The sequence below is a fragment of the Vicugna pacos genome, chromosome 1, assembly GCF_048564905.1.
Source record: "Vicugna pacos chromosome 1, VicPac4, whole genome shotgun sequence".
In the NCBI taxonomy this organism is placed as follows: Eukaryota; Metazoa; Chordata; class Mammalia; order Artiodactyla; family Camelidae; genus Vicugna; species Vicugna pacos.
The window spans coordinates 88,179,675-88,203,454 of record NC_132987.1 but is presented as its reverse complement, the minus strand read 5'-3'; the positions used below and the strand labels follow the sequence as shown (position 1 = coordinate 88,203,454).

General features: G+C 36.9%; 1 protein-coding gene and 1 pseudogene across 10 annotated transcripts in view; one reads left to right on the top strand and one right to left on the bottom strand.

Annotated features, from left to right (window-relative positions):
* Positions 1 to 23,780, bottom strand: part of PROS1 (protein S) — a 269,581-nt gene that overhangs the window by 105,223 nt on the left and 140,578 nt on the right. The gene's annotated exons all lie outside the window — the stretch shown is intronic.
* LOC116277694 (cytochrome c oxidase subunit NDUFA4 pseudogene) lies at positions 6,479 to 6,726 on the top strand (annotated as a pseudogene).

The window sequence follows — 23,780 nt, the reverse complement described above, 5'->3', positions numbered from 1 at the left end:
TATGGCCTCTACCATTGTCCCCACACCTGTGTTCCTACGAAACAATATTTTGAAAGTCTTAATAATTGGTTGCCAATGACTTATAACAAAGATTCTTCCCAATTTTCTGATTTTACTTCAGAAAATTTGGACATACCACAAAATAATCTGGACATAACCATGAAATACAGTCTTTAAAAAGTAATCTATATGTTTCTAACTAATAAAAAACTAAAACATATATTATCACTAATACATTAACTAAATAATAATCACAAATAAAATTGACTGTTAGTTAAAATGAAGATCAACTTGTTTCATATATGATGTGCTCATTTTTATAATGAAACAAAAACTACATATCGAAGTCAAAAGTATGTTTAGGTTTAAAGAAAGATGAGACAAGAGTAAGTAAATGGTTTCATACATATAAAACTAAAAACAAATAGCTTCTTCTACCCCATCAATGTCAAACATGGATTGACTAAGATAATTCTTGTTATAATTACAGAGTTTGCAAACAAAAGCCACCCACAAAGTCAAGTAAGAGGTCTCATGTGTATTTTCTTTCTTCTATATGTTCATTTTTCCATTTTTCTATTGGAATCCCAAGAAGAAACTGCAAGACCCTCTATATACTAGACATTATTTTCACTTCTCAGAGAAAATTTTGTTTTTTGGTTTTTGCCCATCCTTACTAGATAAGTCTACAAGTCACTTATGAGGAGGCAAGATGGGACAGTCACCCAAAGTATGAGTGCCTAAAGACATATTTTTTGTATATCCCCACCTTCTTTAAAATGGTTACTGTGAATTTCATATTAGAAAAACATATTACATTACATAATACACAGGCCATTTGGAAATTGTTCCACCGTGAGTAACACATACTACAATGCACTGCAGTGCATGTAAATAGTAAAGAAACCATACCTTGCTAACTATATAAAGTGCATACCACTGAAAATGAAAATCAAAAGAAAGGAAATAAATGTAAGCAGGCCATTTCTGAAATAGTGGAGTTAACCTGAAATGATTCTGTAAATTCAGGAATTCTTGAGATCAATTTATTAAGAAACTCCTAAAGGACATGGCTTCTTTCTAAGCTATTGGTGTCCTAGCGGAGTAATATTCTTTGAATTTTTCCTCCTCCTCCACAACCAGAAACACAATAACCAAAGAAAACTAACAAACAAGCAGAAAGAGACAAAGTTTTCCTGAAAAGAAGAAGGAATTTGAAGATGTGGTACATATATACAATGGAACATTACTCAACCATAAATAAATAAATAAATAAATAAATAAATAAATAAATAAATAAATAAATAAAATAATGCCATTTGCAGCAATATGGATAGACCTGAAGATTGTCACTCTATGTGAAGTAGGCTGGAAAGAGAAAGAAAAATGCCATATGACTTCATTTATATGAGGAATCTAAAAAATAATAACAATAATAATGACACATGGATTAATTATTATTTTGATTTCTTAAATATATGTAAGCACACTTGACTGTCCTTTATAACTGGATTATCGCATTCTGTTGATTGTTATTTTGTAGTTGGCGTTATTCCTTTGATAACTATGTAAGTTTAAAAAGCTAAAGATCTAATCTGTTCTTAGAAACAATAATTAGTACACATATGTAAACTAAAAAAATGTGCAGTATACTGCATACATGTATTTACATGCAATATAATGTGTATGGGCAGTCAAACTGTAATAATTCCACCTAATAAAACTGGAAAAGGAGACAAAAAAAAAAAAAGGAATTTGGTCAACAGTAGAAAGACCAAGCAAACGAATGCTCATTCATGACACTATATATCCCAGCATTTCACTAGAACAACTCGGAACGTTTTAAAAACTCAAGCTCCAAGGTTTAGCAGTCCTAAAACTTTCACTCCATTTTAATTTTTGCATGTAATTAGAGAACCAATAGTAGTAATTCTAGGTAGGATGACTGAAGTTTGTATCAAACTGGAAGGTGGGGAATAGGTTTTAAATAAACATGTATTTCCCAAAAATAATTTATAACAGACTATAATTTCCAGGTCATTTGTGCAAAATTAAAGTTCACTTTAGATTTTTTTCCTGCACATTGTGTTCCTCTTAATTAACTCTAGCTTCAAAAGCACTTCAAAATCTATATTGCTAAAATTCCCTGCATACATTTTCTAAGTTTTCCCAAAGTACTGTCAGCAACTCCTCCCATGAACAATAGGAGACAACATACAAGATGTGGAACTCAATAACTAGAAACCTCTTCCTTATATTTGAAACCATTAGTGACAGTCATGTTTGTTTACCAAATTTTCTCTCATGCTTTCTGCTCTTTACCTCTCACACCAGTATTGTGAGACTCCAGTCTAGTCCAATGGCTCTCAGCACAAACACATCTACTAATAAAGCTGTAATTCAGTTGCAGAAACTCTAAAGCTTAGGACCATCAAGCAAAGAAGAGACACATAAAAGCAACAAAAGAGGGAAGAGCTAAAAAAAAAGAGGAACCCTTACTCCACATACCCTAACTCAGCTTCCACTTTCATCTTCTCTTTTTTGCTCCGTTTTTTGTTTTAAATATATTCTTCCCTTGTATTGAAGTCATGTCAGTGATCTATCACAGCAAACAGATTCAGATGGAAAACAAAATCATGTTCTCCCATTCACACTACAGAATGGACAAAAGGGCTCAGGTTTAATATCCACTACTACATAAATAAGTCTCTTAGGTACTCTTGCATTTTCCAGCTTTAAAGTCTTTAATTTCAACATGTGGAAGATTTAGCCACATTGGGCTGTTATTTGTATTAGGTCTTGCCCTCCCTCTCTCCAACAATACTCCATAGAGTAATGAGCAAATATATTCCCCTTACAGTTAAAGAGTTTGGAAATTAAAACTATCTACCCAGAGGTAGATAAGTAAAATCTCACTTTATGAAAGCTTTCCAGATGTCTTTACATCCGCTTCTTTCCCTTAAGGCAAAGAAGAATCAATGTGGAAAACCCTGATATTTTAAATAATTCTCTTCCTGTCCGGCAGTTTTTTTCTGCACAAGTCAGGCTCTGTGTACGATGCTACTCATACCTCTTTTGGCAGACTGATGTTCACAGTCACATGCATACTGTAAGAACTCAAACATTTTGTTTCTTCTAAGCTCAACAGCTACCACTGGATGTAAACTTAGCTGCTTTGACTTGGGAAATCATAACAGACAGAAATTTCAATTAAACAAACTATGCTCTTTTCCAAACAGTCCCTAAGGCCAGATTCTCAGAGTCAGTCAAATATAAATCCCACTGCAATCATTCCACATGCAAAAATCTGGAGCAGTCGACTTTTTTAAGCTGAAAGACCTACCAATAAGAATACCTCATAGTTACTTAAAACCGGTCTCCAATGATTTCAATGTTTTATCAACCCTCTGCCACTCAAGTCATAGGTACGGAGAGTGTTAATATTCCATAATTTAGGCAAAAGCACTTTGAAATGGACTAGCAACCAAGAAGACAAGAGAGCGGCAAGAGTAAATCCAGCACCACCTAACAGAATGAGAAAGTGAACAAGATGTACTAAGCAGAGAGGAAGAGAGAACCGAGGACGGGTTGGCACACTTCGGCAAGTGGAGAGGGCTGACCGTGGCACACCTCCTTTTCCACCGGCAAATGGGGAAGCTGGGTTGCTCGGATGACCTCTAGAGTATTTGAAGCTCTGGATTACGAAGACAAGCAATAAATGTAACTCCATCCTTTATTTCTTCTTCACTAATACTCAACATGATGACTTTTTAAAAACATAGAATAAAACTATTTTAATTTCATGTGGAATTCACTGGTGACTCTTAGGGGCAAAAGTAATAGTTATGAACACAACTTACCCATTTTAAATCAAGAAAGGATCTTATAGGTCATTTTTCCCAATCATTTCCACTGCAGAAAAGAAACTGAGACTCGAAAGGGTAACACGAATTGTTCCAGATTATACAACAAATAAGCGACAGAACTGGGGCTAGAACTTCAATCTACTTACTCCTGGTGTATGGTTTTTCCACTATTCCATGTGGTGGCTCATAAACAAATTCTATATTTTTCAGTTTATTACTTCATCCATCGTGGTATCTGCGGAAATGCGCTCTCTCACCTCGATACACATTCTGTCTCGGTGGTCTGCCCTGCTCCTCCACACCTGGGTTGTCAGCACCCTCCACTCCTTCCCCCTGCACGGAAGGGCTGGAGGACCAGGGGGGTCCACAGCGTCTCCGCACTCGGGTGCGCACGGGGACCCGCGGCAGGGCCGGTGCTGTGCCGCCTGGCCTTCGGGAGCGTCTGCTGTCCTTTATTCTTTCCCCCAGTCTCATCATCCTGGCCTTTCCACTGGTCACTGTGTTCACAACCCCTGTGACAGGGACAGGACCTAGAATGATTCCGCTCTGCTGCCCGCCGACTGCCTCGCGGAGGAACTCTACAGGGACTGTGAGGACCCCGGTGCCACCGCCTCTCCTCCTTCCACACCAAACTCCACAGTCTCTCCATCTCCAACAGTGCGCAGGAGCTTGTGGGTGATTCTTCCCTACGACAGTCCGCTGGTCCAATACATTTTCCTTGGTGTTCATTCCTGTAGATGAAACCACATCCGTTTCTCACAGGAAATGTCTGACTGTTCTGGAAACCTTCTTTGCCCGGCGTGGGTGGGCAGAGCTGAGGCATGGGGCGGGGGCTGCGGCGGCTCCGCCCCCATGCTCAGGGGCAGAGAGTGGTGCCCTGGGCAGCCTTCGACAGCTGCGCCCCACATGGTGTGACGGTGACTCACACCGGTGGCGGGGTCTGCTCCGGGTCTGCTGGGCTCCGCGCTCCGCTCCACCACCGCTCCCACTCCAGATGGAACTCTGAAACAAGTTTCTTAAATGGCCATCACATTGGAACAACGTCCTAAAAATAATGCCTTATTTCATTCTTCAGTTTTTACTAAATTGGAAGCAAACTATGACTTAGGAAAGGAATATGGGTGAATTTTAACTAATAAGGACTGTTAGCTGTGGAAACCTATGTTGTGTTCTAAGGAAGGGCTCTTTTGTAAGTAATTTCTTTATTGGATAGTAGGAAGACTTAGCACATTAGATTTTTGTAACACTGAGATTGAATCTGATTTTGGTAAGACTTAAACCATTTCTGTCTTCAGTATAACTTGTATTAAAAGCTTCAAGTAAAACAGAATTTCTAATTCCAACTATGAGTATTTTGCCTTAAATATATATATTGAACTTAAAAATCACATTCAATAATTGAGACTTGTAGGTACAATATGCAAAATTTATTTTACAAGAAAACTGGGAATAGTGGGTCCAATACAATGAAGAGAAGGTGAGTTTTGCTGGTAAGAATACATACATGAATTTTTAGAAATATGGTTTTCTTGGGCCAAAAACCATTTATTATGGTTTTTGAGGCCTAGAAATTTACAGTATCTCATATTATAGGGGAAGAGGAAACATGACTAGTTTTATTTTTTACTACTGTGAAAAATAATTTACTGAGCTCTGTGTAAACACACAATTTTTCTAATGGCATATTTTGCTTTCACTGATAATGTATTTTGCAAACAAAGCCTTTAGGGATAATAGGATCTCCAGACTGAGAATGGAAAGCAAGCTTAATGTCTGACTTGAAAGTGACTGTGATAAAAGGTCAGCAGACATCATCAATATCTGATGATTTCTCATCTGTGCCTCACAAGGCAATTTCAATCCAACAAATATTTATTGAAAGTTTATGTCATGGTAAACCAAACCTTATTCTGGGTTATTGTTAGTTCGTATTCATGTATTCTAATAAGCAAATTCTAAGATAGCCCAATTATACAGATGGCTGGTCTGTCTAGCAAGAATAAGAAACCATCCAGGTAATTTGAATGATTGTCAAAATGCAGGATTATATATTAGTTTGTAAAAGAGTAAAAGATTTTATTTCCAGTTCTCAGTTTTATATGCTCTTTTGGACATTTGGCCTGATACATGAAATATGAAATCACCCACAGTGACAGTGCCTATGAAAAAACTGAAGGTTCTCCTTTTTTCTTAAAGATTCTGCCCTATTTTATAATTTTAAAACAAAACCATGTTAAAACTAGTGCTTCCAGCAAAAATCTCATCATTTCCATTGCAAAAGCGTAAGGAGCTACTGAATAGTTTCTCTTGTGTACTCAAGGATCTTTAAACAAGAATGAGTTTCACAAATAGAAAGAGATGAACAAGATAGGAACAAAAGTGAACCACAAGAAAATCGATTCATCACCCATCTTTTGTCAAGTTCTTATTAAGTGAACAGCTCATGGGAGCAAGAGCTTGATGTTGGCCAAATTCTCAGTGTATATCAGTTTTTAAGTGGATAGAACATTGGATTAGTAAAAAGCCTGCTTGCTCAGTGTAGAGACTACTTGGTCCTGAGCCTCACAGGTTTGTTTTTCTCTCCTTCTGGACTCAAAGCCTCTGTTGCAACCATGCTCCGCCATATCATTGGTCAGGCCAAGAAGCATCCTAGCTTGATTCCCCACTTCATATTTATTGCAGCAGGAAGTACTGGAGCAGTGCTGTGTATCTGGCACCTGGCATTGTCAATCCAGATGTTAGTTGGGACAGAAAGAATAACCCAGAACCCTGGAACAAACTAGATCCCAATGATCAATACAAGTTCTCCTCAGTGACTGCAGATTATAGCAAACTGAAGAAAGAAGGTCCAGACTTCTAAATGAAATGTCTCACCATAAAGCTGCTTAGAATGAAGGTCTTTCAGAAACCATCCACACACAATTTTCCACTTAACCAGGATATATTTCCCCTCTGAATACACAAAGTCATGTTGGTGTATTGTACTGGGGTTTACACTGATAAATATGTGACACTTGGGGGAAAAAAGAACCTACCTTAGTTTGGGTATGAGCAAGTCTTTATGTTGAAATATATTGAATGACCAAACATTAACTAAGACCCTCTCTGTGTAAGCAACTCTGATAGATACTATAACTGCATATCCATTTATTAAAGAAAATGTCTTAAAAATAGGAGTTAGAACAGTTGAACACAGAGCTCAAATTATAAGTATAAATTTATCTCTAGTATAAATACAAATTTATGATTCTTACTAGGTTATCAGAAAAAGCTGCAAGAAACAAAATTAAACATCAGTTGACCTGTACATTCCAGAGATGAAGTACCTAGAATATTTTTTAGTTATATATTTATTTGAAATATTTCTATATTGTCCAGTGGTAAGTCAGTTATTTAATGCATGATGATTTTTAAAAAATAATTGGCATTTTACATACTCTATTTTGAAGTGTTTACAATGAGAGTAACTCTTTCTCAATTATGAATTTATCCTTTGAATTACAAGCCAGAGCCTAGAAAATATGTGAATGGCTAGTAAAATTCGGTGAATGATGTTCTAATTTGTCAAATGGGTGAAAATACTCTGGGATATGGAAACTGAGAATTCTAAAAGTTACTTTAATATTAATCTAAAGCTTTTGGAAGCTCCAATATAGGGCAAATAAATGCACTGAATGTAACAAAAATATATTATTTTTTTAATTTTTTCAAGAAATTTTCTCAAATTATATACTGTACTCACACTTCACTACACTGGACCACATTAGATTGAGTGGAGTTATAATACTGAAAGTAACCATGAAACCAATCAATAAACAAGTCAATAAACCAGATGTGGAACTAGCCACAAATCAATAAACCAGATGTGGAACTGTCTTAGTGTGAGATGCCAGAGAAAAGTAGTTTATCACATACTCAAATTTTGGAAATATCTTCTCAGTCCCTTTCACGTGCAAGGCCTTAGTGTATATTGTATAGAGTATGTTAAATCAAAGAGAAAAGTTTTGACCCGGAGGAGCTTACAGTTTAATGTGAGAGGTGTGCACAGTTCTTAGGAGGACCATACACTTGGTGATAGAGACGCTAAACAGCAGTCCTAGAAGAGGCTGGCTATTTGTAAGGTTTGGAGATCTTGAGATGAATGTTACAGGAGTTGAGGAAAAAATCAGCTCAAATGTGGGGCAAACAGGGCAAAACCAGCATCCCCAGAATGGGCCAGCTTTCAGAGACCAGTCGTAAATACAGAGAGAACATACTGGATGGCAAGTATAGGAAATATTTAAATAAGAAGGCAGATACAATGTAGTGTTTGTTATGAGCCAGGTCATCAACAACATCTGTTGAAAGATTATATGGAGAAAAGAAAGAGAACTCATCCAATTCCAATTGTTTCACAGAAAATAACTGCCAGAAAGAAGTAGGCAAGACGTATCTGGTCAACCAATGGTGTACATGGTCTCCCAAAGACCTAATGCCCCGAGCACAGAGGTGAGAATGGGAAAGACAGAAAGTGGGAAGGAATAATTTCATTTGGAGCATCCAAAAGGGCTGCAAGAGAAAGGTATTATTTTAACTGAGACTTGATTTAGAGTTTCAGACAAGTAATAATTTTGAGAAGAACATTTAAACTCCCATAAAAATCAGGTGTGTAAGAAATATATTCTCAGCACAGAGAGTCAATTGCTGCAGGCCAGTGAAGAGGTGAGGGTGCAGCACAGATTCATCAGCTGGGTAGCTGGAAGCCAAGGAAGCTTTCCGAGTTGGGGGACATGAAGAACTGGCAAGGTGCAGAGGCAGCCCCATGGTTGGGAGACTGAGCAAGTTAGTGTGTGTATGTGTGTGTGTGTGTGTATGCGCGCGCGTACGTGTGTAATTTCTCACCATCAGAGAAGAGATTTACAGGCATGGACAGAGAGAAGGATAGAAAGAATCTTCAGGGGGGTTTCAATAAGACATATTAGCATGAATTTTTTTTTTACAATTCTAAGATACATATAGCAATCTATGGAGACATATGAATACATGTATTTGCTAGTTCTGTTTTCCGACAGATCCTTGAAGCAATGCCATCTCAAGAGCAATGAACATGTTGAACACCCAGATCGTGGTTTCTGAATACCATCCCCCATCAAAAGGAACCAGAGCCTCTTGGGAAGATGGCTGATTCCAGGGCTGGAATGAGGCAAAAACAAGATGAATCTGGGACATCTTGTTATGCCAAATAGCAAGAAAATGCAAAAAGACATAGGAGTCAGCTTGAGAAGCCAAATCTATAACAATTTGCATCAAAATAAATAATGAAAGTAATGGATTACTAACTCATTGAACAAAATACAAATTTGTAAGTCCATTTATAGCATAGAAAACTAGAAAATAATAAAATAAAGTCCATGTAATATAAACAAATAAATAATAAATAAATAAACAAAAAGAAAAACTCTCCCTTACAGTAGAGTAACAAGTTACAAATGAAGACAGAATGATGAAAATGGAAAATCACCCATTTGACAACTGTTATAGACTTATGACTAATTCAAGAGAAAATCATCAATGGATGATGAGGCTGGTAGGAGGTTTGAAAAGCAACAGAAGAGTAGTATAATATCAGAATTTCTCCTCAGAGAAAACTAATAAATTACAAATGGGGAAATGGAGATGCCTGGTACATACCAACTTGACCAAGTCATTTCATTCTTCTTGCCTCCAGAACTGTGAGGAATAAACTCCTGATGTTTATAAACCACCCTGTCTATGGTACTTTATAATAGCAACCAGAACAAAGATAAATGCCATGTTGAATAAACAAACTGAAATGTGTTTGTTTGTTTGTTTTTGTGGGGGGAGGTAATTAGGTTTATTTATTTTAATATTGGTACTGGGAATTGAACCCAGGACCTTGTGCATGCTAGGCATGCACTCTGCCACTGAGCTATATACCCTCCCCCTGAAATGTGTTTTATTTGTCATAATTTTTTCATAACAGTATAGTTTGCTTACTTCAGGATTTTTCTAGATTAGAAAAGTGACAAATTTCTGACTGACATTATGCAGATTGAAGCCATCAGTAAAATGTTTATTGGAGAGGAAGTCCATAATTTCAGTAGACAGTGAACCGTGTGGAGCCTGGAAGGAGCAGAGTGTGGCCTGTTCAGGGACCTCAGTAGAGTGTCTGGAACAGCATCCCCCTTGTTTTCAAAAGCAGACATGTTGAAACTCAGCCTAAAATTACGTGGCCAAGCTGTGGGTGCTGGACACGTATCACAGTAGTGAGCCAGACTGCCTGACAGCTTCCTGTAAAGGAATGTTTCCTCTCAAGGAAAGGTTTTTGTGAATCACAAGTCTAGGTAGGGCTTCCTTTCTGAAAAAGCAAGAGACCCTGCGAATAATCAATCCACTGAAATAAGCGGTCCTAATAAAAACTTTAGAATATTATGATGTATGCCTCAGTGCATCAGTTAGGGTTCTCCAGAAAAACAGAACCAACTTTATATTTAAATAGATAAACAGATACAGATATAGATGACATACATATATCATATATGTGTCGTATACAGAGAAAAAGAGACAGGTGGAGAGACAGAGAAACAAAGAGAGACAAAGAGACAGAGAAAAAGAGACAGAGGGAGAGAAAGACTTATTTTAAGGAATTTACTTACACAATTCTGGGGACTGTTAAGTCCAAAATTCGTAACAAAGGCAACTAGGCTGGAAACTCAGATAAGAGTTAAGAGCTGATGTTTTGGTCCTGAGTCTGAACTCTGTAGGGAAGGGTGGCAGGCTGGAAACTCAAGCAGAAGTTCTGTGTCCAGTTTGAGGTAGAATATATTCTTCTCCAGTAAACCTAAGTTTCTGCTCTTAAGTTCTGACTGAATGACACCCATCCAAATTACCTATGGCAATCTTCTTTCCTAAAGTCAGCTGATTATAAATGTTAATCATATCTGCAAAATACCTTCACAACAACATTTAGACTAGCATTTGATCAAACAACTATCCACCATAGTCTAGCCAAGTTGACACATAAAAGTTACCATCACCCTCAGTATCTTCTGGAAAATTTTTAAATTCTCAACAAATTATTTTCAAAGAGTATATAAAAACATGAAGATGGCCATTTAGAAAATTACTGTTCAATGTCTGCACTTCAAAGACATATAAACACACATATATACAAGACTCTAACATATACCCAAAATTATGCCCAGAAGATTATTACTTGTTGATATAATCTATTCAAATACATATGTAATGACTGAGGTTTAACTACTCTAGTCCCTAACCAGAGCAGACTGAGAAGGAGGAAGAGATTTTAAAAAGGAAAAAAAGAAAGAAAGCAGGCAAGCTAGCCTACAAGGTGAGAAGTTTTACTGAAAAGATGGCAGGAGAGGTGAAAGAAAAAGGAAAGATAAAACAGAGGCAAACAAAGGAGAGGATTTTTACTTAAATCTGTACAAATAATGACACCAGCTAAATTTGAAAAAATGGGCCAGGATAGCATAGCTAATGAGAGTTAATTTGACATACAGCATTACAGACAATTAGGGTGTATCCAGACTCACACTTTAAAAAAAAATACTAACCTCAAAGGCAATAATAGAAATAGACTTCCTTTTTTAAAGAAAATCAAAAGGCATGGCACATTCTAAAAAATCTTGTATGTAGAAAAATAAGGGATCTATAAATCACATATAAATTCAGAGAACTTCCCAAAATGGACACAGTTAAATTCTTTTGTAGAGAGGCACCAATACAAGCCTTTTTACTTTGCAAACCTCTCTCTTCCCCGCCGTCCTTGTTCTTCTTCTAACCCTGTTTATCTCCTTTATACAAGACATTCACTTTAAAGTTAATAAGGTTGGAAAGAAATCATGCAGTGAGCATTGGAAGGGAAAAAGGCGGGAAGGTTCAGATTAATTCACCATGAAGATCAGCCACATTCTGTCCACAGCCTTATCCTCTTTCATTCTTGCATATAGTAAAACATCTTTATTATATTTTTCACAAATTAATTGGGTTGGCTTAATCTCAGTAAAGCACTTGTTTCTTTAAGTAGGTTAAAGTACTTGAAATTTTAAGCTTTTCTAAAATAATTTAAATATTTCACTTGTGGAAGTGGCTTTTCTACTGGGTTCATATGATTGCATTTTCCTAGCAAAAAATAAAAAAGTAATGTGCCTTGAGCTTACTCTTCAGAATTTCACTTTAAAAGCCCGGATCTAAAGTTCAAAACAACACATTTCTTATAAATTAGTAATTATTCAAAGAAAAGTTGCAAACAGAAGAGAAAAATAAGACATAGGGCATAAGTCAAAAATTAGCTGAAGACCTCTGTGGTTTGTTTTCCTGACATGGTAGTTATAGGACTGAGTGCACACTTGATTCAGTCCTGCAGAGTTTAAAACAGTGCATATATAACTGCTTAATAAATGCTTTTTCTTATAACATTGGTAGATTGCAAATAATTAACACTGTCCTAGATAATTACATTGCTCAAAATATGCTCATCATCTGATATACATCATCTCACTTAATTTGTCCCTGTAAAATAGGCTGAACAGGTAGATAATGTTAATCTAATTTTATAAACAGGAAGCCTTGACTTAGAAACCTAACAAGTATAAAGGTGAAACTAAGGCTCAAACTGCTGACTTGAGAGTTTTGCTCTTTGTAGTACTCTTGGCTTTGGTTTAGTTTATGTCGAGCTAATGTCCTTGAGAATATTATGCTAAATGGCATAAGTAAAACAGAAAAGACAAATACTGTATGATACCTCATACATGTGGACTCTTAGAAAATCCAAATCATAAAAGCAGAGAGTAAAATGGTGGTTACCAGGAACTAGGAGGTGGGAGAAAGGGAGAGATGTTTGAGGGTAACTAGTAGATAATTATCTAAATCCTAAAGACCTAATACACAGTGCAAGGATCATAGACAACAAAATTGTATTATAAACATTAAACTTGCTAAGAGACTAGATCTTAATTGTCTCCACCACCAGAAGAAATGATAATTATGTGATGTAATAGGGGTGTTAGCTAACACTACAATGTCAATCATACTGCAATATAAATGTATCAAACCATTATGTTGTACACCTTAAATTTATACAATGTGATATGTCAAATATATCTCAGTAAAAAAATGTTAATTAAAATTAAAAAGGGCTTGCTATGTGCCAGGTGCTCAAAATGTATTAATTCATGTAGTCCTCACATTTATTCTTGAGGGACATTACATTCTACACATTGAGGCCCACAGCCCTCCCCACTTGATAATGTCAGAGCTGAGCTTTGCACCTAGCAAAGTTTTGGAGTCTGCTTTTAACACTTCTCCCTATTTTTACCAGAAACTAATCCAAGATAATGGTTACCTAATTAGGAGTATAGGTTCATTCTTAGAAAATCCTTTCCTGGAAAAGCATGCAATCAGTGGAAATTGTAGCACAAGCAGAGAGAGATGTGAAGGGAAAGGAAGCATGTTTATCGACCACACTCTTGGGCTAGATTTGGGGCTTTATATTTATTCATCTGACTCACTCAGTCATTAGTCACTGAAAGTACTGTGTTTTATTTAATCATCACAACTACTGCATAGGATAGGTACTATTCACGCGACAAATGAGAAAACTGAGAACCAGAGACGTTAAGTAATTTGCCGGTCATCAGAGTCAGGATTGAAAACTAGTTATATCCAACCACAAAGTCATTATATTTTTATTTTAGTGCTTCTGCCTAATATTCCATTTAACTCAGTTGAGTAAATGTAGATCTGATAGTGTCTGGCAATAAATCGTAAACAGCTCTGATCTTAGCAGCCACATTTGAGGCAGGCCTTGAGGCATTCGTAGCACTTTTGTGAACAGTCAACTTCTATTGAGAGGTTTTGCTCCACTCCCAACCTTCACTCCAAACCCCTCCCCCACTTCCCCCAGCCTGGTCTACAACACTAATGCAGGTTTTCCCCCAGTGCTTCTTGTCCTTATCATTCAAAAGTTATTTCCTTTGCAATGTTATGATAGATGTCCTCGTATGTCTTACACAGATGAACTTGCAATTTCTATTTTTGCCTATGACCTCTGCTAGGGCCTAAAACTCCAGCTCTGGCAGTAAGTGGAAGCATTTTAACAAAGGAAGATGTCTGCTATCAGCTGGAATAAATAGGTCCTGCCTGAATTCTCCCAACAGCTCACTAGTCATAGTCTACCTACAGGGCCTGAGGCCACTTGGTAGGAGAGATTCTAATAAAATAGCTGGTCATTTCTCACTTAATGTCTCTCCCCTCATGGTGAGATGTCCTCATATAATAACAATATAATTATGTAGCATTCATCTTTGATGCTAGTACCTATCACTAAATAGGCATTCAATAAACATGTATTGAATGAATATAAAGTAATCCTGAAAATGTCAAACTAGTATTACAATGTTTCACCAGGCTATTGATTCTTCTTGTTAAATTAATATTGATTCTTCTTCTAAAATTTGTATTTGTCATCAAGGAATCAGGATGCATGTGAAAAGTAGGTTTTCAATTACTGCACAAAGCAATTAAACATCCAAATCTGTAATAAATCAGGCCAATGTGTGATCTTAATATGTGGAATATTAGTTTTTCTTGATTGCCAAAAGTTTAGCATCTTTTAGCATCTAGGAGTTCTCTATCTCCTTTGTTATATGCAGAATAAAATCTCTTGTATCGCTTCCATGTATCAACAAAGTCATTTTAGATGCAGGAACCATTAAATTTCCATGTCTTGGACCATATTCAGTTATTCATCCAAAGCTCTCAACAGAGAATTACAATGCTCATTCTCACTTAACGTCTTAGTAGATCACCATAATCACTAAATAAGATATTAAATTGATGGCAAGAAGAAAAAGTAAAACCTACTGTAATAAACAAGTAGGTATGCAAAACTATTTCTTCAATGATATCTTCATGCTTTCCTTTTCTGCACCTCAACTCTATGTCTGCATCCACCACTACCAATAACACAGTAGGCAACCACAGAAAAACAAAAGCCCCTAAAAATAGTAATGTTACATCATAACATACCTAATAACAAAAGTATTGTTCTACCTCTAATGAGTAAGTGGAGAGTTAAGGAAAATTCTCAATCTGCTAGTGATCAGGGCCTAAGGCTAGCCTAATGTAATCTAATATGCATGCTAATTTTATATGCAATATAACAACCACGGTTTGCCAAAGTTTAGAGTCTTGGACTCTTAACTAAAGCAATTACTGTAAGATGATTTCCAGGGGGGCGGAGGGTGGGAAGGGATAGACTGGGATTTCAAAATTGTAGAATAGGTAAACAAGATTATACTGTACAGCACAGGGAAATAAACACAAAATGTTATGGTAGCTCACAGAGAAAAAATGTGACAATGAGTGTGTATATGTCCATGTACGACTGAAAAATTGTGCTGAACGCTGGAATTTGACACAACATTGTAAAATGATTATAAATCAATAAAAAAATGTTTAAAAAAGATGATTTCATTTTTTAATATTAAAATTTCAAGAAACTGATCTACAGGGTGGAAAGTCACTAGAAAGATAAATCAATATATTAAATAAAAATGTAGCTTGAATTTATAATAATTGTTTTAAAAATTCTAAGTTGGTCAAGGCTAACAATTTTGTAGCATCCAAAAAGTATAAATATACTTAAAATAACAGCAGTTCTTAGAACAAAAAAAGCAATTTGTTCATAGAGAAATTTATCTGTGTGGACTGGGAATTCTGAGCCCAAAGAGAATAAGAGAGGCTCACTGAGGCAGGGAAGGACTGCTAACTCTGGCCACTTGTAGTTTTATTTTGTGGTTGCGTTAAAAGCAAAAGGGTTAGAATCCAAGAAGCAGCAGCCATAACTAGTACAGGTGAAAATAAACACACTTAGTGGTGGTGGTAAAAGAAACAGTAAAAGAATAAATATTAAGTGAGTCTACATTGTGATCTAGACCCTGTATCAGAACTCTTAAAGCCCTGCCACTTTAAGATTCAGAGAACAGAGGTTAAATACCACCAATCCAGTCCCATTTCTTTATTCTACAGATAAATATCCTTAACCATAATGGGAAAATAATTCTCCAAAGCAGCAAAGCTTCTTAGTGACAGAGTTAGCACTAAAACTCAGGTTTCCTAGTCCCTGTTTTTGACCAAGTACACCAAAATGCTTAAAAGACTAGTTTTCTTAATGTGTTTAGACAATTCAATGAATCATTGTGAAACTAGGTATTTCAACATTCTGTTGCTGAGTAACTTGAAAATGCTAATATTTTTTTAGCCATTGTAATAAACTGTTTCAGAGCAAAAGAAACAGAAAAACACACATAATGAAAAATATTCTTAGACAATGCTCATTAACTGAAAATAGCATTCTTCACTGTATAATTGCATGTAGACTTTTACAGAAGAATAAAGAATACAAGTCCATGTCCATATTTTAAAAGTTTTCTCTTTGGAGTAAAATTTTCTTGAGATCTTTTTATTATACATCATCTATCTCCAACATATCAGAAGAAGCACCTTTGCTGTTCAAATGTAGTATAACAGGGTTTCTACCAATTAGACGCATTTCAACTAGGTCTTAACAAATGAATAAGAATTTGCTGGGCAAGGAATGGCTATAGGAATAGAGATTATTTCCTGCAAGAAATGACCTGAGCAAAGTACCAAATTATGTAAGTGGTAGACTGAAGTGAGAAAGACCCATGGAAGAGTCTTTGAAGGCTCATGCAATGGTGAAAGATGATCAGTAGAGAACAGCGACAGTTTGGTAGACGTTAGAGAGATTCAAAAAAATTCTGGTCAAAGCATCGGCATGACTTAGGAACAAACTCGACATGGACAGTAGGAGAAAATGGAGAGTTGTTGAGCGTGACATCAAGTTTTTAGCATGGAAAGCTGGGTGGCTGGTGATGCCTTTAACTAAAATTAAAGAACACAAGAAGAGAAGCAGATTCAGCCATGTTTGGGCTATGGTTCTTGTGGGAATCCACATGTGTTTTCTTGGTTGAGCTGAGATTTATATTCAACATGTTGATGGTGATGATACACAGATGTCTAAGAAGACCCCCAATGATTCCTATGGGCTAGAATTCGTATCTTTATATAATTCTTTCCCCTTAAAAGTAAGTTTGCTCTAGTAATTTGTTTCTTACCCATAAGATATGACAAAAGTGATAGGATGTCACTTCCATTATTAGGTTAGAAAAATTGTGACTTCCACTTGGCTAGCAGATTCCCTTTCTTCCTGGCCTTGATGAAACAAGTTGCCATGTTGGAAAAGCTTACATGGAACAAACTGAGGCCAGCTTCCAGCCAATAGTCAGTAGGGAAGAGAGGCCTTTTGTTCAACAGCCCTGAATCCTGCCAGCAACCATCTATATGAGCTTCAAAGGAGATCCTTCCCTAGTCAAGCTTTCAGGTCAGACCCCAACCCTAGCTGACTCCTTGATTACATTCTTACAAGAAACAAGAGGACCCAGCAAAGGTCTGTGCCCAGCTGTCTCACACAAACTATGACCCACACAATTATGAGATAATAAATGTGTGTTATGTTAAGCCACCACATTCTGGGGTGATTTGTTTCACAGCAAATATGGTAGTTAAAACCATGGGAGCAAATGAGATTTAAAATAAATAAATAAAAGTTATTCCAAGACCAATCTTTCAAGAAAATCAGGAATATTCTTGGGCTCCTACCTGCTCTTTCATTACCATTTCGGGTTCCTAGATTCTCAGTTCTTTACCCTGTCGCCAGGTCTCCTTGTCAAAAAGGAAAAAACCTGGCAACTTTATTCCTAGTAAAGAGTTATTTTGTCATAATGTGCTGATTTGGTGGGAGGGAATACTTTTATTTGAAGAGAGAAGATAAGGAGATAATCTCTAATGCTGACGTATCAGGCACTGATATTCACAGGTAAGAATTTTACCCTGTCCATGCAGCCCCTTATGTCACTTCACACGGACTGTTAAATGTGAACTCTTATGTCACCATAGAAATATTTAAATACACTGTAAGATTATGGTTTAAGACTCTTAAGGATGAGCAAAGTTTAAATTCATATCAAAACAAGGCCATGAGTAAAATACTTGTGTGAGTTATCTTTTACTTTCCAGAGTGACTTGGTTATTCAATTTGGACATTGCCCAAATGGTTATAGTAATATCAGGTGGCTTCTGCAGCAATTCCAAGGTACAATGACAAAGATGAATCCGCAGAGCAAATGATTTTCTTTCTGATAAATTTTATTTGGCTGCCTGAAGTGTTTAATTATGATTCTTAGTTAAAACATCACATAGGTGTATTTTTTCATATTATACATTTGGGGAGCAGACTTTTTTTTTCTGGAGTAAATCTAAATGTATTTCAAGATTATTACTCTGTTTAGGGGAATATAAGTTCCAGAAAAGGGCCTGAATTGAAAATGTGAATGAAACTATGGTTTCACCACTAATGCTAGCCCCTTTAACAATGACACACACCAAGAACTTATGGATTTATATGATACATATTTGATTACCTACTAAATGACTCTGTAGTAAAAGGAAAATCCAAGTTGTCTAAAAGCGTAAGCCTTCATGGATTAATAATTTCTCTACCAAGATATTCTTAAGAATGTGCCACATTTTTATAAACAAAAATACAATTTCAGGTTGCAAAGTATTTAGAATAGTTTACAAAAGCATCATTCACAATATCCATGATATTTCCACCAAAAGAGACCCAGACACTCATGAGCATCACATAATTTATGCGTCTTTGAATATACCTATCAATGAAGCAAAAACCTAACAGCCTTCCAGGATTATCTCCTGTGCTTTAAAAAACTGGATTCCTAGTCGCTAGACCACAGAGGTTGTGATTATACTCTGGAGAGGCATTTAGGCATATGTGCTCTAGGACCCTTTTTGTATGAGTTATACCAGGGTGCCAGGGTTGAAGCACCACAGGTTATTAGGATTTTTGAACACAACTGAGCCTAATTCTTTCCACTTCAATAACTGAGGTGTCAGTACTGGAGAGAGCAAAAACCACCAGAGGTGTGAGAGGAATACATATATGCAGATATTCAAACAACTTCTATATCAACCGACTTCCATGGCTCCTGGAATGGGTCAGAGTGTGAAGAAAGTGTGAAGATGCCATGAGGAAAATATCATTGCGGTAATTATCACTCACCCTAATGGAAGGATGTCTTTCCCCTCACCTAAAATCTTTCTAGGAGACTACTCTGAAAGCTTTGAAAAGTGTTCACTGGAGTTCAGCAACCCAGAGGATAGGTACCAAATCATGCCTGAGACAGTTAGATAGTGGCTTGAGTATAACTCCCAGACAATATAGGGATGGAGAGAGGGTCTGATAACTACTTTCAAACAGAATCAGGAGACTTCTGCTCTGTGGCCACTGGGCTGCTCTCTCAAAGGTGGTCAAGGCAAAAGACAGCCTGGGGGTCACCTTGGTTACTATTCCATAAGGCCCTTCTAGGGACAAAAAGAACACAGCCCAAAAAAAAGGTTGGATGTGTGAAGCTCGATGCCCAGCACCTGAGAAAGGAGCCTGAGTCTTCATGACCTCTCAGAAAAGAGGTTTGTGGTTTACCTTCTGGTGTCAGTGGAACCAAAGGAGAGCAGAAGGACTCCCAGAAGCCTACGAAAGGGCACTATGAAGGACTCACCCACTGGACCCAGACAGCACAGTCAGCTAATGATGGTACAATTTCAGGTCAGATCTCTCCAAAGCCCTCACTTCACTTTCTTTTTCCTGTTCCCTTCAAACATACAAGGTAAGAAACAGCAGCTAGCAATGGACGGAGCTAGCAAGTGGTGAGAGCGGGGTGATGTGGTGGTTCAGGCTTAGTGGAAGGAAAGAGAAGCCAGGCATGGCTGCTTCCCTGCTGTAGACTTCCAGACTGAGGCTCCTCAGTCTGGGGATTAAGAAAAGACTTTGGTGGTAAGTCAAGCTCATAGTCTTTATTAATGTAGGACCAGACATCCTATTTACCAATTTGAGACTATGTTTAAGACTTAAAATTAATAGAAGACCTATTATTTAAGAATTATAGAAAAATCATGGTGCCTGCATCTATTTTCATCCCTGAAGGAACAGCCTCACTGAACACATTTTGAATGGGCAGGGGGACACAAAAATAAAGTTGCCTCTTAATCATGTCATATGACACACTTGTTTGTTAAGTTATATTTATTAACTTAACAATGATTTGATAACAGGGAAATAAGAGGGACCATGAAATACCACTCATGATGTAGGTAAGTATTCTGGATGATTCGTAAAAAAAAATTGATGTTTGCACTTAAGATCACTTATACAGCATTTTTATTTTCTATCCATTGGAGAAAAAATGGTTATTTCACATTCAGCTTCCTAGAGACCAAAACACTCAAGAAAAACCTCAAATGTGTAATGTTTCTTATCAAAAGTAAATGTCGGATAACCTAGAGGAGATGGACAAGTTTCTGGAAACATACTGTCCACCAAAACTGAATCAAGAAGAAACTGAACACTTGAACAATCCGATCACTAGAAAGGAAATAGAAATAGCAATTAAAAACCTCCCTACAAATAAAAGTCCAGGACCGGATGGCTTCACCGGGGAATTCTACCAAACATACAAAGAAGAACTCATACCAGTCCTTCTCAAACTCTTCCAGGCGATTGAAAAGGAGGGAATACTCCCAAACTCATTCTATGAAGCCACCATCACCCTGATACCAAAACCAGGCAAAGACACTACAAAAAAAGAGAATTATAGGCCAATATCACTGATGAACGTAGACGCCAAAATCCTCACCAAAATTTTAGCAAATAGAATCCAACAACACATAAAAAAGATTATACATCATGACCAAGTGGGGTTCATCCCAGGGACACAAGGCTGGTTCAACATACGCAGATCAATCAATGTAATACATCACATCAACAAGAGAAAGGACAAAAACCACATGATCATCTCCATCGATGCAGAAAAAGCATTTGATAAAATTCAACACCCATTTATGATAAAAACTCTCGCCAAAGTGGGTATAGAGGGAACATTTCTCAACATAATAAAAGCTATATATGACAAACCTATAGCCAGCATAGTTCTCAACGGTGAAAAACTCAAAAGCTTCCCACTAAAATCTGGGACAAGACAAGGATGCCCACTATCACCGCTCCTATTCAATATAGTCCTGGAAGTCCTAGCCACAGCAATCACGCAAGAGAAAGAAATAAAAGGGATCCAAATTGGAAAAGAAGAGGTAAAAGTGTCATTATATGCTGACAACATGTTACTATATATAGAAAACCCTAAAAGGTCCACAAAAAAGCTACTAGAGCTGATTGAAGAATTCAGAAAGGTAGCAGGTTACAAAATTAATGTTCAAAAATCAGTTGCCTTTCTTTACACTAACGATAAATCAACAGAAAAAGAAAGTAAAGAAACAATCCCCTTTAAAATAGCACCCAAAGTAATAAAATATCTGGGAATAAATCTAACCAAGGAGGTGAAAGAATTATACACAGAAAACTATAAACCATTGATGAAGGAAATTAAAGAAGACTTTAAAAAATGGAAAGATATTCCATGCTCTTGGATTGGAAGAATCAATATTGTTAAAATGGTCACACTGCCCAAGGCAATCTACAGATTTCATGCAATCCCTATCCAATTACCCAGGACATATTTCACAGAACTAAAACAAATCATAATAAAATTTATATGGAACCATCAAAGACCTAGAATTGCCAAAGCATTACTGAAGAGAAAGAAAGAGGCTGGAGGAATAACTCTCCCAGACTTCAGACAATACTATACAGCTACAGTCATCAAGACAGCATGGTATTGGTACCAAAACAGACATATAGACCAATGGAACAGAATAGAGAGCCCAGAAATGAACCCACAAACTTTTGGTCAACTCATCTTCGACAAAGGAGGCAAGAATATACAATGGAATAAAGACAGTCTCTTCAGCAAATGGTGTTGGGAAAACTGGACAGCAGCATGTAAAACAATGAAGCTAGAACACACCCTTACACCATATACAAAAATCAACTCAAAATGGATTAAAGACTTAAACATAAGACAAGATACAATAAACCTCCTAGAGGAAAACATAGGCAAAACATTATCTGACATACATTTCAAAAATTTTCTCCTAGAAGAAATAAAAGCAAGAATAAACAAATGGGGCCTAATGAAACTTACAAGCTTCTGCACAGCAAAGGAAACCAGAAATAAAACAAGAAGAAAACCTACCGAATGGGAGAAAATTTTTGCAAGTGAAACCGACAAAGGTTTGATCTCCAAAATATATAAGCAGCTCATACGACTCAATAAGAAAAAAATAAACAACCCAATCCAAAAATGGGCAGAAGACCTAAACAAGCAACTCTCCAAGGAAGACATACAAATGATCAAAAAGCACATGAAAAAATGCTCAATATCACTAATTATCAGAGACATGCAAATCAAAACTACAATGAGGTATCACCTCACACCAGTCAGAATGGCCGTCATTCAAAAATCCAAAAATGACAAATGCTGGAGAGGCTGTGGAGAAAGGGGAACCCTCCTACACTGCTGGTGGGAATGCAGTTTGGTGCAGCCACTATGGAAAACAGTGTGGAGATTCCTCAAAAGACTAGGAATAGACTTACCATATGACCCAGGAATCCCACTCCTGGGCTTGTACCCAGAAGGAAATCTACTTCAGGATGACACCTGCACTCCAATGTTCATAGCAGCACTATTTACAATAGCCAAAACATGGAAACAACCTAAATGTCCATCAAGAGGTGACTGGATAAAGAAGAGGTGGTATATTTATACAATGGAATACTACTCAGCCATAAAAACCGACAACATAATGCCATTTGCAGCAACATGGATACTCCTAGAGAATGTCATTCTAAGTGAAGTAAGCCAGAAAGAGAAAGAAAAATACCATATGAGATCGCTCATATGTGGAATCTAAAAAACAAAACCAAACAAACAAACAAAAACAAAGCATAAATACAGGACAGAAATAGACTCATGGACAGAGAATACAGACTTGTGGTTACCGGGGTGGGGGGTAGAGGGTGGGAAGGGATAGACTGGGATTTCAAAATTGTAGAATAGATAAACAAGATTACACTGTATAGCACAGGGAAATATACACAAAATGTTATGATAAATCACAGAGAAAAAAATGTGACAATGAGTGTGTATATGTCCATGAATGACTGAAAAATTGTGCTGAACACTGGAATTTGACACAACACTGTAAAATGATTATGAATCAATAAAAAATGTAAAAAAAAAAAAAGTAAATGTCACACCATGAACCCAAAGTTTTCCTACAACTAATCTCTAAAAATAAATTCTCATTAAGTGTGGGATATACACCAAGAGATGCCAAACAGAAGCAAAATATGCCTTAAAAATACGCCTTAAACAAATAAAGATGCCTTAAAGCCCAGCTGTTTACCAAAACTCTGGCATCAAAACTTGCATTGTACCTGGTCTTTGGTAATAAGAGTGAAAAAAAATACACTGGCACATGTAATTAGTTTCCTGTGGCTGCTGTAACAAATGACCATGGTCTTGGAGCTAAAACTAAGAGAAATTTATTCTCTCACAAATCTGGAGACCAGAAGTTCAAAACCAGTTTCACTGAGCTGAAATCAGGTGTTGTAAGGGGGTCCTGCTCCCTCCGGAAGCTCTAGAGGAGAATCCCTTCCTTGTCTCTTCCAGTTTCTGGCAGCTGCCCAAATTCCTTGGCTTGTGGCCACATCGCTGTAGTCTCTGCTTCCACTGTCACATTGCATTACCCTTCTGTCTGTGTAAAACCTCCACTTCCCGCCCATTTATAAAGATACCTGTGGTTGTACTGGGACCCACGTTGATAATCTATAAT